Below are 12,056 nucleotides of genomic sequence, written 5' to 3' on the forward strand. Positions count from 1 at the left end.
AAGGGTGATACGAAGTTAGCGCAAAAAAAAGGTCTCATATTCATTTAGGGGCGGATCCAGACGATGTTTGAGGGGGGGCATGGAAAGTCACGGCTCATATAAGTTACCAATATAGCGGAAATTTTTGTTGGTACCTGATCTTTCTATTGAAAAACACTTGACCCAGTGATCATATGTTTTTTTTTAAAGAAAGATGGAAATAAGTGAATCATATCATATTCAGTCTACAAATTTTTGTAGGATAAAAACAAGTTCAAAAAAAATTTCACATATTTCATAAATATATGTGAATTTATTTCATAAGAAATCTCAGGCGCAAGAAAGTAGAAAGAAAACCATTATTTTTGCATAAAGAACAAGGCTTCAATTACCATATTCAGAATAATGTCAACACATTCAACCTGTCTTCAACCATTCTAGATCATATCCAATCTTTCACCCTTGTGAGTGCCAACGCATATTTTTCGATTCTTCAGGATACATTTTTATATTTATCAGGTCCGCGAGGGGGAGTGCATGGCCCCATGGTATTTTTTGTTCATAATTCAACTCATATCTTTTCGTTGAAGTTTTGAAATAATACACAATTTTATACAGGGTGTATATGAATAGTAGCGAAAACATTCAGGGAACGATTCCTTGTCAAAAAATAGGGTGGTCTTTCATATAAACTTTTTTTTGAGCCTCTGCCTCGAAAAGCAGTTTTCAATTTGTGAAAAGTTTAAATGTTATTTTTTTTTTGTTACATTTTTTATATACTTATGTATATTTGTACCAGTTCTAAATGAAATATCATTTTGACATCCGATAATTGGATAATTTCGAGGTCGAAAATAATTCCAACCCCCACATCTCAGGCGTATTATCCGTTGATATTTTTCTTTGTCAAAAACCGTGAATTTTAGTAAAAAATTACAAGAGACGTTATTCGTTAAAAATGGATCAGTCTATCCAAAATTAATTTTTATATTGTAAAAGATGAATAAAGAGAATGTTATTGCGAAACAAGTTGGAGGGGTGTCTTTTTCTACCCCTTGGAATCATAAAGGAACACCACCAACATTTTTTTTAAATACCTTCTCGCTCGCATAAAATATCAGCCTAATTTCATTTTTGCGAAATTTCTGGTTTTCAAGGAAAAAATTAAAAACTATTTTTTAGGCGCCATTTTCAGGGAGCTGTAAATAAGCAGAAAAGGGTTTAGAAAAAAAATTTATATAGTAGACCCACCCTATTTTTTGATAAGGAATCACCCCCTTATTTGTTTCGGATCCATTCATAAACACCCTGTATATATTCACTTATTTTTATTGAAACCATTGAAAGACACATAAGATATAAGTAAAGATATAACTCCTGAATATCTAAAAAACCGATCGTTATAAATTGTATCAAAGAAGAAGCAGACACACTTCACACAAAAATAGATGGTACCGTTTGTCGAAGAAATATAGACAATCTTGATGAAGCGCAAAAAACTCGCGAAAATAGGGGTAAGCACATATGCCGACCGTAATATTTATGACTAGATTACGGCACGCTTAAACATAGCCATATTCATATTATTTCTGACCTTAGGTTTTGTTGATTTCTTGTAATTACTTTAGGCTCAGCATGCAAATTCTAGGGAAGGCTAGAAATATTTTGAATATTTTAAATGTTTCCAGATTCCTCGGCATCACTCGTTGCGAGGCGTATACATGAAAACCGAGTTGGAACTTTCGAATTATTTCGCCTGGTGCTCCAATAATTTTTCTTTTGATATTTTTTAGGCGCCCCTGCTGACCTCGGGTCCCTGTCAAATACCATCTTTGCCACGCCCTTGATACGGCTCTTGCTACGTTGCATTCAGTGTTTTCACTCCCAAACCACTGTGCTACCGAAGGTTAGCAATCAACCAACGGTAGTATTTATTACCAAAATGGAAGTATTAATGCAATAACTAAAAATATATGATTGAAAAACTAAACAGTAGGTAATTTTGTCCGCATTTCCCCTACTCTGTATCTGGAAAACAAATCGATTGCGGTTCTAAAGAATCTCTCATTTCAGATCGTACCTCCAATTTAGGAAGATCTTATATTCATAGTATCTTTTTGTGTCAAATTGATGTCTTATCTTTCTCTAAAGTCTAATCTCTGAGGATATCAATAAATAGGACGGACAATATTTTTATTAGTGCTTATTTTCGAGGAACAATGAATTGAGAAAACAGGTTGCAAATAACCCAGTCGTAGCAAACATTTTGGAATTGAGTTTAAAGTTTAATCGAATGATAATTTAATTTATTTATTCAAACTGTAGCACAAACACGGCACAAGTGCGAGAAACATTGTTTGTTGAATAACAAATGAAAGTCACATTATCTATCGTATAACTTATTATATGCTGAAAAAATTATCGATCAAAAACTGAAAAAATAATCAACTCATCACAAATATAATTCTTGTGCCAATAATTCGGGTATATTCCTGAGGATTTAACGATTCAAATAATATCTGATATTTTTTCAGTTCCAATTCCTAAATTACAACATGAATTCATGAAATCTGAGCTCAGCATTTTATGATTTTTATAAGAAAAATTATAGAACGAATGAAAATTGATGCATTATTCGATAATGAATTAATGCTATTAACTTCTTTCAGACAATCCAATCCGTCATTCCCATAATATCTTTACTATCGCAGAAAATGATCAGTAAGAGGAACACAATTCTTCAAGTAATCAATAATTATTCTGAACATGACTGACTGCTGAAATTTGCGATTCATTATATGTTGTAATTTGAAATAAAGTTTCAGCTATATTCATATACGAATAATGCGGAATTAGATATTATCAGATTAGACTTCGCATTATCTGCAGTTTCCGCTTTCGATGGCAATTTGGAGAATTATTATAAAATCATGACAGATTTCATAGTGAATTCAATACCTGAAAATTTATTATTATTGACGAATTGGCAAAGGACTTCGAAAAACAAATTGAAATTACCAGTTTCTGAGACGTTAGTTCAACTTCAGGCAATGCTAATAATCCAATCAAATCAAACGGGTTTCCACAAAAAATCCACGATTCTCTATCTACTATTTTGTGATTTAATTTTTTTTTCGATCATTCGTATCATTATCAGTCAAACATTTTTCTTATTATTCATCTGGTTATTGATTGACATTAGGAAATTGACAAGGTTATGTTCCTAGTAATTCATTTGTAATTCTTTGGATGCGTACCTCGAAAATTTCATTCAAATCATCTACAATTTCGGAAATAATAAGTGACTTACTGATAAAGGAGAAATATGACTAAATATTCATGAAATTTCATGCTGATAGACTTCAAATATCTTCGTCACTGCCATAGTGAAGGCGAGGTGTGGCCGGTGTGGGAGTTGAAGTAATCAATAATTCAGATATACGAATGAACATAGTGAGAAAATCAATAGAAATTTCTTGGTTATCTCATGAGGATTCCAACACTGCGTCAAACGATGAATTTAATCATATTTATTAATGTAAGCAAGTATCAATCTATACACATTTTCAAGATGTAATTTATATCTCTCCACGAAAATTATCTGGTCTGATACAATTCAAGGTAACGAATCTACAAGGATAGTAATTCAGACATTCAGCAAAAAAATCCATACTGTAATTATATATGTGATGAAGAGGAACTATCATTTTGATAGCCAGAGAAACATAAAATAGTACTTACAATATAAAATACATCATACATAAAAAATACATAAATAATTTGTTGAATTTGCTTTAATTTTATGAATAAAACCAGATCTAGGAATTTCCTCAATTTGTTCTATCTATTATGTTTGAAATCTAAACGTCAGGTGTGTTTTGTCTCATTTGAATTCCGGTTGATTTTTTTCATCGATTCTCAGAGCAGTATTGATTATTGAGTGATATGAAGGAGTGCATATCAGTACGAATAGAACACATGCGAGTTGCAGTGTTTTCCCGCAGTTCGCACAATAGTTTTGTCCTATTATTATCGCGTTGGTGTATGTTATGCAATCTGTCCGCTACAGCATCTAACGCATCGCTCCCACTCCCGCAGTCCGCGTCGGTCTGTTCATACCTTTACTTGATCAAGACTCGTGTCAAACGCAACAAGAATTGGCAGGATCATTGGAAGTGACGCAACAAGCCATTATGAAACGCCTGAAAGTCATGATTCAGAAACAAGGAAATTGGGTGCCGTACGAGTTGAAGCCGAGAGAATTGGAACGGCGTTTGTTTGCTTGTGAATAGCTGCTTGCAAGGCGAAGACGGAAGGGATTTCTGCATCTCAGTGTGACTGGGTTGTTTAAGATAATCTCAAGCGCAGAAATTCATGGGGATATCCCGGCTATTATTCCACGACTACGACTGAACCGAATATTCATGTGAGGCGTTATTTTATTTATTTTATTTTGAAAATAATACATCCAACAGGCCATAAAGCCCAATTACAGGTGTACATAATTGAACTATCTTATAAAATTATACAATAACCCCACTATCAAAAAAAAAAAAAAAAAAAGAAACATATCATGATAAAACTTTTAAAAATTTAATTCAATTCTGAAGTGCACTGAACAATAAGTGCCTAAATTGGTATAAAGACAAGAAAAATATATCCACACTCTGAAGATTATTATAACTCCTGCACATTGACGTAGGTGGACAATAAAAATGATGATGAGTATTAGGTACATCAATATGATAGGTTAAATGGTGATCTGGATGTAAAACGAGGAACATTCAAATATATTGACGAAAGAAGAATTGTCGAATCGATCCGTCCGTGAATTATCTTATAAAGGAAGACCAAATCATTAATTTCGCGGACCTTTCTGAGCGAAATGAAACCGAACTCATCCAAAAGAGAGTCGTAATTGTATCCTCTATCGGGATAAAAACCATGTTTTCTCTGAAAACCGAATTTGAGAAACCTCCTCTGTACACCCTCAATGCAAGTTACATATTTTGCCTGGCAAGGATTCCACACTGAACTGCAATATGTCAATTTACTCCTCACCAAAGCTTGGTACACAGAGAAAATCGCTTCAAATGATGGAAATTCTCTACAATTACGAATCACAAAACCCATCATCCTCATAGCACTTGCTGTTATATCTCCGATATGGGAAGAAAATGTGAGTTTCGGGTCGAAAACAATACCCAGGTCCCTTGACTCATTTACTTATCGTAATAGCGTGTTATTAAGGTGGTAATCATAAGCAATAGGGGATGGCCTCCTAGTGAACGTCATAGTTTTACTTTTACTTATGTTTAGGAATAACTTATTCCGGATACACCATGTATGCAATATGTCGAGGTCACCTTGCAACAATAAACAATCCTGGCGATCCCCAATCTCCCTGTAAATCTTTAAATCATCCGCAAAAAAAAATTTTTGAGAACAAAAAATATCCGAAATGTCATTGATGAACAGGAGAAATAACAGTGGTCCTAAATTAGAACCTTGTGGTACGCCCGAGGTCGAAACAAATGAAAACGACCTCACTCCCTCATATTCTACAAATTGTTTCCGGTCTCTTAGATAAAATTCCAGCAGAGACAGGAGAGCACCCGCAATACCAAAGTTGGACAGCTTCCTCAGCAGTTGCTGATGCGAGACACGATCGAACGCTTTGCTAAAGTCCGTATAGACCACATCTACCTGATTTTGAGAATCTAGTGACTTGGAAACATATTGAGTGAATATACATAGTTTCGATGCAGTGCTCCGAGACCTGACAAAACCGTGTTGATACTCAGATAATGATGTTCGAACGTGGTCATAAATTATATCAGACGAAACTATCTCAATCAACTTAGAAAAAACTGATATAAGAGCAACTGGTCTGTAATTAAAGATCTCCGAATTCTTTCCCGACTTTAAAATTGGGCAAATGCGCGAAATTTTCCAGATATTCGGAAAAATGCCGGATTTTATCAGCAAATTGTATATGATGCATAGAGGTCGGGCGAACAAATCTATATGAGATTTTACGAGTCTAACCGGGATACCATCTGGTCCCACAGTCAGTCTGTTCTTAAGCCTTTTGGATGCTGATATGACAACGTCCTCGGAAACGTTGGAAATATTCAAAAAACTGTTGGAGTTAATAAGTTCCTCATTTCCACCGTTGATATCTGACAGATTTTTATCGTCATTCATGACGTATACTTTTCTAAATTTTTTTGCGAATCCATTGACTATCGACTCTGGAGTTGTTAAAGTCTCCTCATCAAAGTGCATCTGTCCGGGAATTCGAGACTTGTTTTTTTTAGAATTTACGTAGTTCCAAAATCCCCGAGGATCTCCCTTCAAATCGTTCTCAGACCTTTGAATGAACTCTCCGTAAGAAAATTTAACACCGCGCTTCACAGAACGTCTCAGACTTTTGAAACGCTCGAAATAAAAAAGTAGTTGTGTTTTCTGTACATTTTTAGGTAATGATTTTTCGTTTTTATTTGAGTAATCAATTCATTTGAATACCACAATGGATAATTACGGAAGCAGCATTTTTTAAAGGGTAAACACTTGGCAATTATATTCTGAATGATATGGTCAAAAATATCACTAGCAGAGTTTACATCTTTAATTTTACCTAATTTTTGACACCAGTCCACTTCACTGAGAAGCCGACAAAATTTTTGGTCATCTAAATTTCTAAAATCATACCGTTTTGCTCTGGAGGAGAAATTTCTAGGGACAGTAGGGCATGCTGGAACTTGCACAATAAACACTGGATGATGTGGATCAACTGGCACTAATGGATCGTCATGGGGTAGCAAATCCAGCAATCTATTATTATGGTTCCTAACCTCGTTACATTGCTTCATATCACAAAAATTGAGAAAGCTGTTGAAACGGGCTGTCAAGTTAGTTTGGAGATCACAATCATAAAAATTTTGAAGTTCTGGAATATTGAAGTCACCCATAATTGTTATCCTGTCTATCTCTTCCTTATTTTCTATTAATTCAAAAAATTCATCATACTCATTAATAGAAATATTTGGTGGAATGTATTCTGATAATTATATTATTATTATATCTATTTTTATTCATTGCTGACCCCCAAACAAGTATTTCATTGCTGGTATCAGGGCCTTAATTCAACAATTTTGATTTAACCCCTTACGCTTGCATATAACAATTAATTTTGAGTCATTAGTCATAATTTCTTCAAATTGGATCATTTCTTACGTTATAATATTGGGATTCATTGAGATATTTCATTGTTGAGTTAGATTTTAGTAATTTATTCTTCAATTTAGTCTGTTCAAATGTTTTTATTCTTTTTAGATAGCAGATTTTTGTTTGATGATAAACTCGATGTGACATTTTGAACTCTGTAATTTATTGAACGGATAGCTCAGCACGTTTCCTCAATAAGGGATCAGATATCTGAGAAGAAGTGCTATAAATTAATTTTTTAGTATGGCCTTCTTATTCAAGCATCAAAAAGGAATTATTTTCTTTTGAATGTTTTGAACAAGCATATTCTAACTTATCATGTAATTATATTCAGCTACTTCTTTCAGCTTGTGTCTGTTCAGGTCCGAATTCATATGAGTCATAATTGTTTTATAACCATGTAGATATTCTCTGCAATATTTATTGTCAATTTGTTGTTACATAACCACTTGTTGTAAAATATAAGGTCTAAATTTCAATAAATCAAATAATTTGACAACTTTGTGTCTAATCCTTCACAATAATATATCTGTATGATATATTTAGTTTATTTTTGTCTTGGAATATATTCCAAATCTAAAAATGACAAATTTAATAATCAATCAAAAGAAAATTCAATATGACTAAAACTGTACTAATTGAGTAAACGGTTAACAAACTGAACAACTGAATTAACATAAAGACAGACGTACGTTTCGGAATTTTTGTATTTAATACTACAATTTCTCCTCATCAGTGCCTTATAGTTGAACGAATTTATTGAATTTACAAACTCACCACGTGTATATCCACTTCACCAAAATTGCAAGCAAGAAACTACAATCTAACTAAACGTACCGATTGCTCTAGCTTTATGTTAATTCAGTTGTTCAATTTGTTAACCGTTCACTCAATTTGTACAGTTTTAGTCATTTCGAATTTTCTTTTGGTTGATTATTAAATTTGTCTTTTTTAGAATTGAAATATATTCCAAGACAAAAATAAACTAAATGTATCATACAGATATATTATTGTGAAGGATCAGACACAAAGTTGTCAAATTATTTGATTTATATTAAATTTCCTTTATCAAGAAGACTCATTAAAGTTTTATAATCTAAATTTCTAGTATTTTGGGAACACTATCACATAATACTAGTATATAATTTTTGTGAACATTAAAATTCTTGATACGTTCTTTAATTATTCAAATCTTTTTCAACTTTACTCGAGAATTTCAAAGTTAAAGTCTCAGTTGGTGAACCTACACGTCTAACTGCTCACTCACGAACATTCGACATAAATTAACAAATGTCAATTGAGACGATGGTATCGATAGTGCTCCAACAGATATGAACTCTAAATGAATTCCTTTCACTTCAAAGTATGAAGAAATTTTTGAAGAAAATTTTTCATAGCATGACATCAAAATGAGGCATTCATCAAAGTACAAATTTGACCCTAAAATAAAACATCTAAATGCTCAGCTTGATAAACTTTTCACGATTTCCAAGGTCAATCCTAAATATTTGAATGAATATAAGGCACTAAAGAGAAAATATGATTACACTATAACAGAATATAAACAAAAGTATTATGCTGACCAAATATACATCTCACAAAACAAAACAAAAAAAGTCTAGCAAATTATGATATCTATAACTAGAAGGAGTAAAATACACAACATCCATTGCCTTCTGGAGATCCAACGAAAATAGTCGAAGATTTCATTGAATTTTTCGCAAAATCGGCTTCAAATTGTGGTAACCCTGAAACAGACGTCCTACTCTCTAATCTGAATCGCACAGAAAAATCATTTTACTTGTTTACTGTTACAGTGTTTGTTAAATAACAGATGGAAGTTACATTATCTATCGTATAACTTATTATATACTGAAAAAATAATCAATCACAAACTGAAAATATAATTAACTCATCATAATTATAATTCTTGTGCCTATAATTTAGGTATATTCCTGAGCATTTAACTAATCAAATAATTTGTGGTATTTTTCCAGTTCCAACTCCTAAATGACAACATGAATTCATGAAATCTGAGCTCAGCATTTTATAATTTTTAGGAGAAAAATTATTGAACGAATGAAAATTGATGCATAATTAGATAATGAATTAATGCTATTAACTTCTTTCAAATAATCTAATCCGTAATTCCCATAATATTTTTACTATCGCAGAAAATGATCAGTAAGAGGAGCCCAATTCTTCAAGTAGTCAATAATTATGCTGAAAAATGACTGTTTTCGGAAATTTGCGATTCATTATCCAGAATGTTGTAATCTGAAAAATAAATTGCAGAAATATTCATATATGAATAATGCGGAATTATTTATTATCAGATCGAACTTCGCATTATCAGTTTCCGCTTGCGATTGCAAACTGGAGAATTATGACAAAATATTAACACATTTCATGGTGAATTGAATACCAGAAAATTTATTATTATTGAAGATTTGCCAAAGGACTTCGAAAAAAAAATTTTAATCACCAGTTTCTGAGACGTTAGTTCAACTTCAGGCAATGCTTATAATCCAATCAAGTCAAATTTTGTGGTTGAATTTTTTTTTCGATGAAGTTCAATAATTTTGTATCATTAGTCAAACCAAATGCTTATTATTCTTTTTTTTATTGATTGACATTAGGAAATTGACAAGGTTATGCTCCTAGTAACTCATTTGTATTTATTTGAATGCGTACGTTGAAAATTTCATTCAAATTATCTACAATTTCGGAAATGATAAGTGACTTCCTGATAAAGGAGAAATGCGACTAAATATTCATGTAAATTTCATGCTGAGAGATTTCATATTTTACCCTCACTGCCATAGTGAAGGCGAGGTGTGGCCGATGTGGGAGTTGAAGTAATCAATAATTCAGATATTCGAAAGGACATAGTGAGAAAATTGAAAGAAATTTCGTGAATATCTCATGGGGATTACAACAGTCATATTAACTAATGAATAAGCAAGTATCAATCTGATATTAGAGGTACAGAAAGTAAAAATAAAAATAAATTTTTTAGTGAAGGTCCTGATAGTATAGCTGAAAAATATAATAAGTTCTTAGTTGATAAAATTCCCATTATGCTAAGTGATTTGGGTGACGAGGTCTTTTCTTGTAATTTACCAAACAACCCCAGGTCAATTGATTTACATCCAACTAATCCTAATGAAATAGTCGAAATAATTAATAAAATAAAGAATAAATACTGTAGTGGCGATGATGGTATACCTGTCAATATTATGAAATATTGTGCAGATGAGATAAAGGGTGTCATTTCATATATAGTCAACAATTCTCTTAAGTTTGGAATTTTTCCTAAGAATTTGAAATTAGCGTTGATAAAACCCATTTATAAAAAAGGAGATGATACTTGTTTTGAAAGTTACAGACCTATCAGTATACTGTCCAGTTTTTCCAAAATATTTGAGCATGTAATGTGTGAAAGACTGTTGACATTTATGAAGGAGTGCAATCTGTTTAATGACTCTCAGCATGGCTACTTGGAGGGTCGATCTGTTCAGACTGCATTATATCAGTTTACGGAAAGGGTTATAAGACTTCTGGAGGAGGATAAACTTGGGTTGGGTTTATTTGTTGATCTGGCGAGTGCTTATGACTGTTTGTTCAGACCTTTTCTTTTAATAAAACTTGAAAAGCTGGGTATTAGAGGTAGTGCAAAAGACTGGATAGCTTCATATCTTTCCGAGCGATCGCAGAGAGTGTCTATTGTTAAAAATGGCAAAGATGTAAAGTCAGATATAATTGAATCAAATTATGGGGTACCTCAAGGCAGTGTTATAGGACCCATCCTATTCATAATTTTTATAATAGATATATGTGATGTTATTGAAGACATCCTAAAATTGTTAACTTCTTTTGTTGATGACACAAATTTGATGATTGGTGGAAATGATTTTGATGATATCAAGGCAAAAACACTCTCAATTTATAATGAATTAAAATCGTGGTTTACAAAGAACAAATTATTAATGAATGAAAATAAAACATCAGCTGTGCTATTTAGCACAAGCAGATCGCAGAAAATGAGGGAAAATGTGTTGGATTTAAAAGGTTGTAATGTCAAGATTGAAGAGTCAATTAAATTTTTGGGGGTATATTTGGATGGTTTCCTTAAATGGTCATATCACATAGATTACCTGTCAGGGAAGCTATGTCGTGTAGGATTTGGAATCAGAACATTATCAAGGTATTTGAGTCTAAATAATTTGAAAACAGTTTATTTTGCAAATTTTGAATGCCTTTTAAGATATGGAATTATATTTTGGGGATCAAGCTCAGAGGTCAATAAATTGTTTGTGTTACAAAAAAGGGTGATGAGGTATATTTTTAAAACGACTTCAATTCAATCATGTAGGGGATTATTTAAGAGAAATAAAATGTTAACAATTTTTGGTATTTATGTATTAGAATGTTTGCTTTTCTTTTTCAAGAACAAAGATATTTTTTCAGTTCACACAATTAAAAGTATTTACCCTTTAAGATCGCAGAACTTACATTATCCTATACATAGGTTATCTCTATCAGAAAAGCACCCATCTTACATGTGTATTAAATTGTATAATAAACTACCTGATAGTATAAAACAGATGGATGATTTTAAGAATTTCAAGAAAAATGTCAGAGAATATTTGATTTGTTTGGAACCATATTGTCTTAATGATTATTTGAGTTAATTTTAGTATTTTTGTGAATTTTGGCAATTTGACACTATTTCTTTTATGTATAGTACACTGTACAGACATGATATGAAATAAAGAGTATTATTATTATTATTATTATATACATATTCAAGGCGTAATTTATATCTCTCCACGAAAATCATCTGG

The sequence above is a fragment of the Harmonia axyridis genome, chromosome X (genome assembly GCF_914767665.1).
Source record: "Harmonia axyridis chromosome X, icHarAxyr1.1, whole genome shotgun sequence".
Taxonomy (NCBI): Eukaryota; Metazoa; Arthropoda; class Insecta; order Coleoptera; family Coccinellidae; genus Harmonia; species Harmonia axyridis.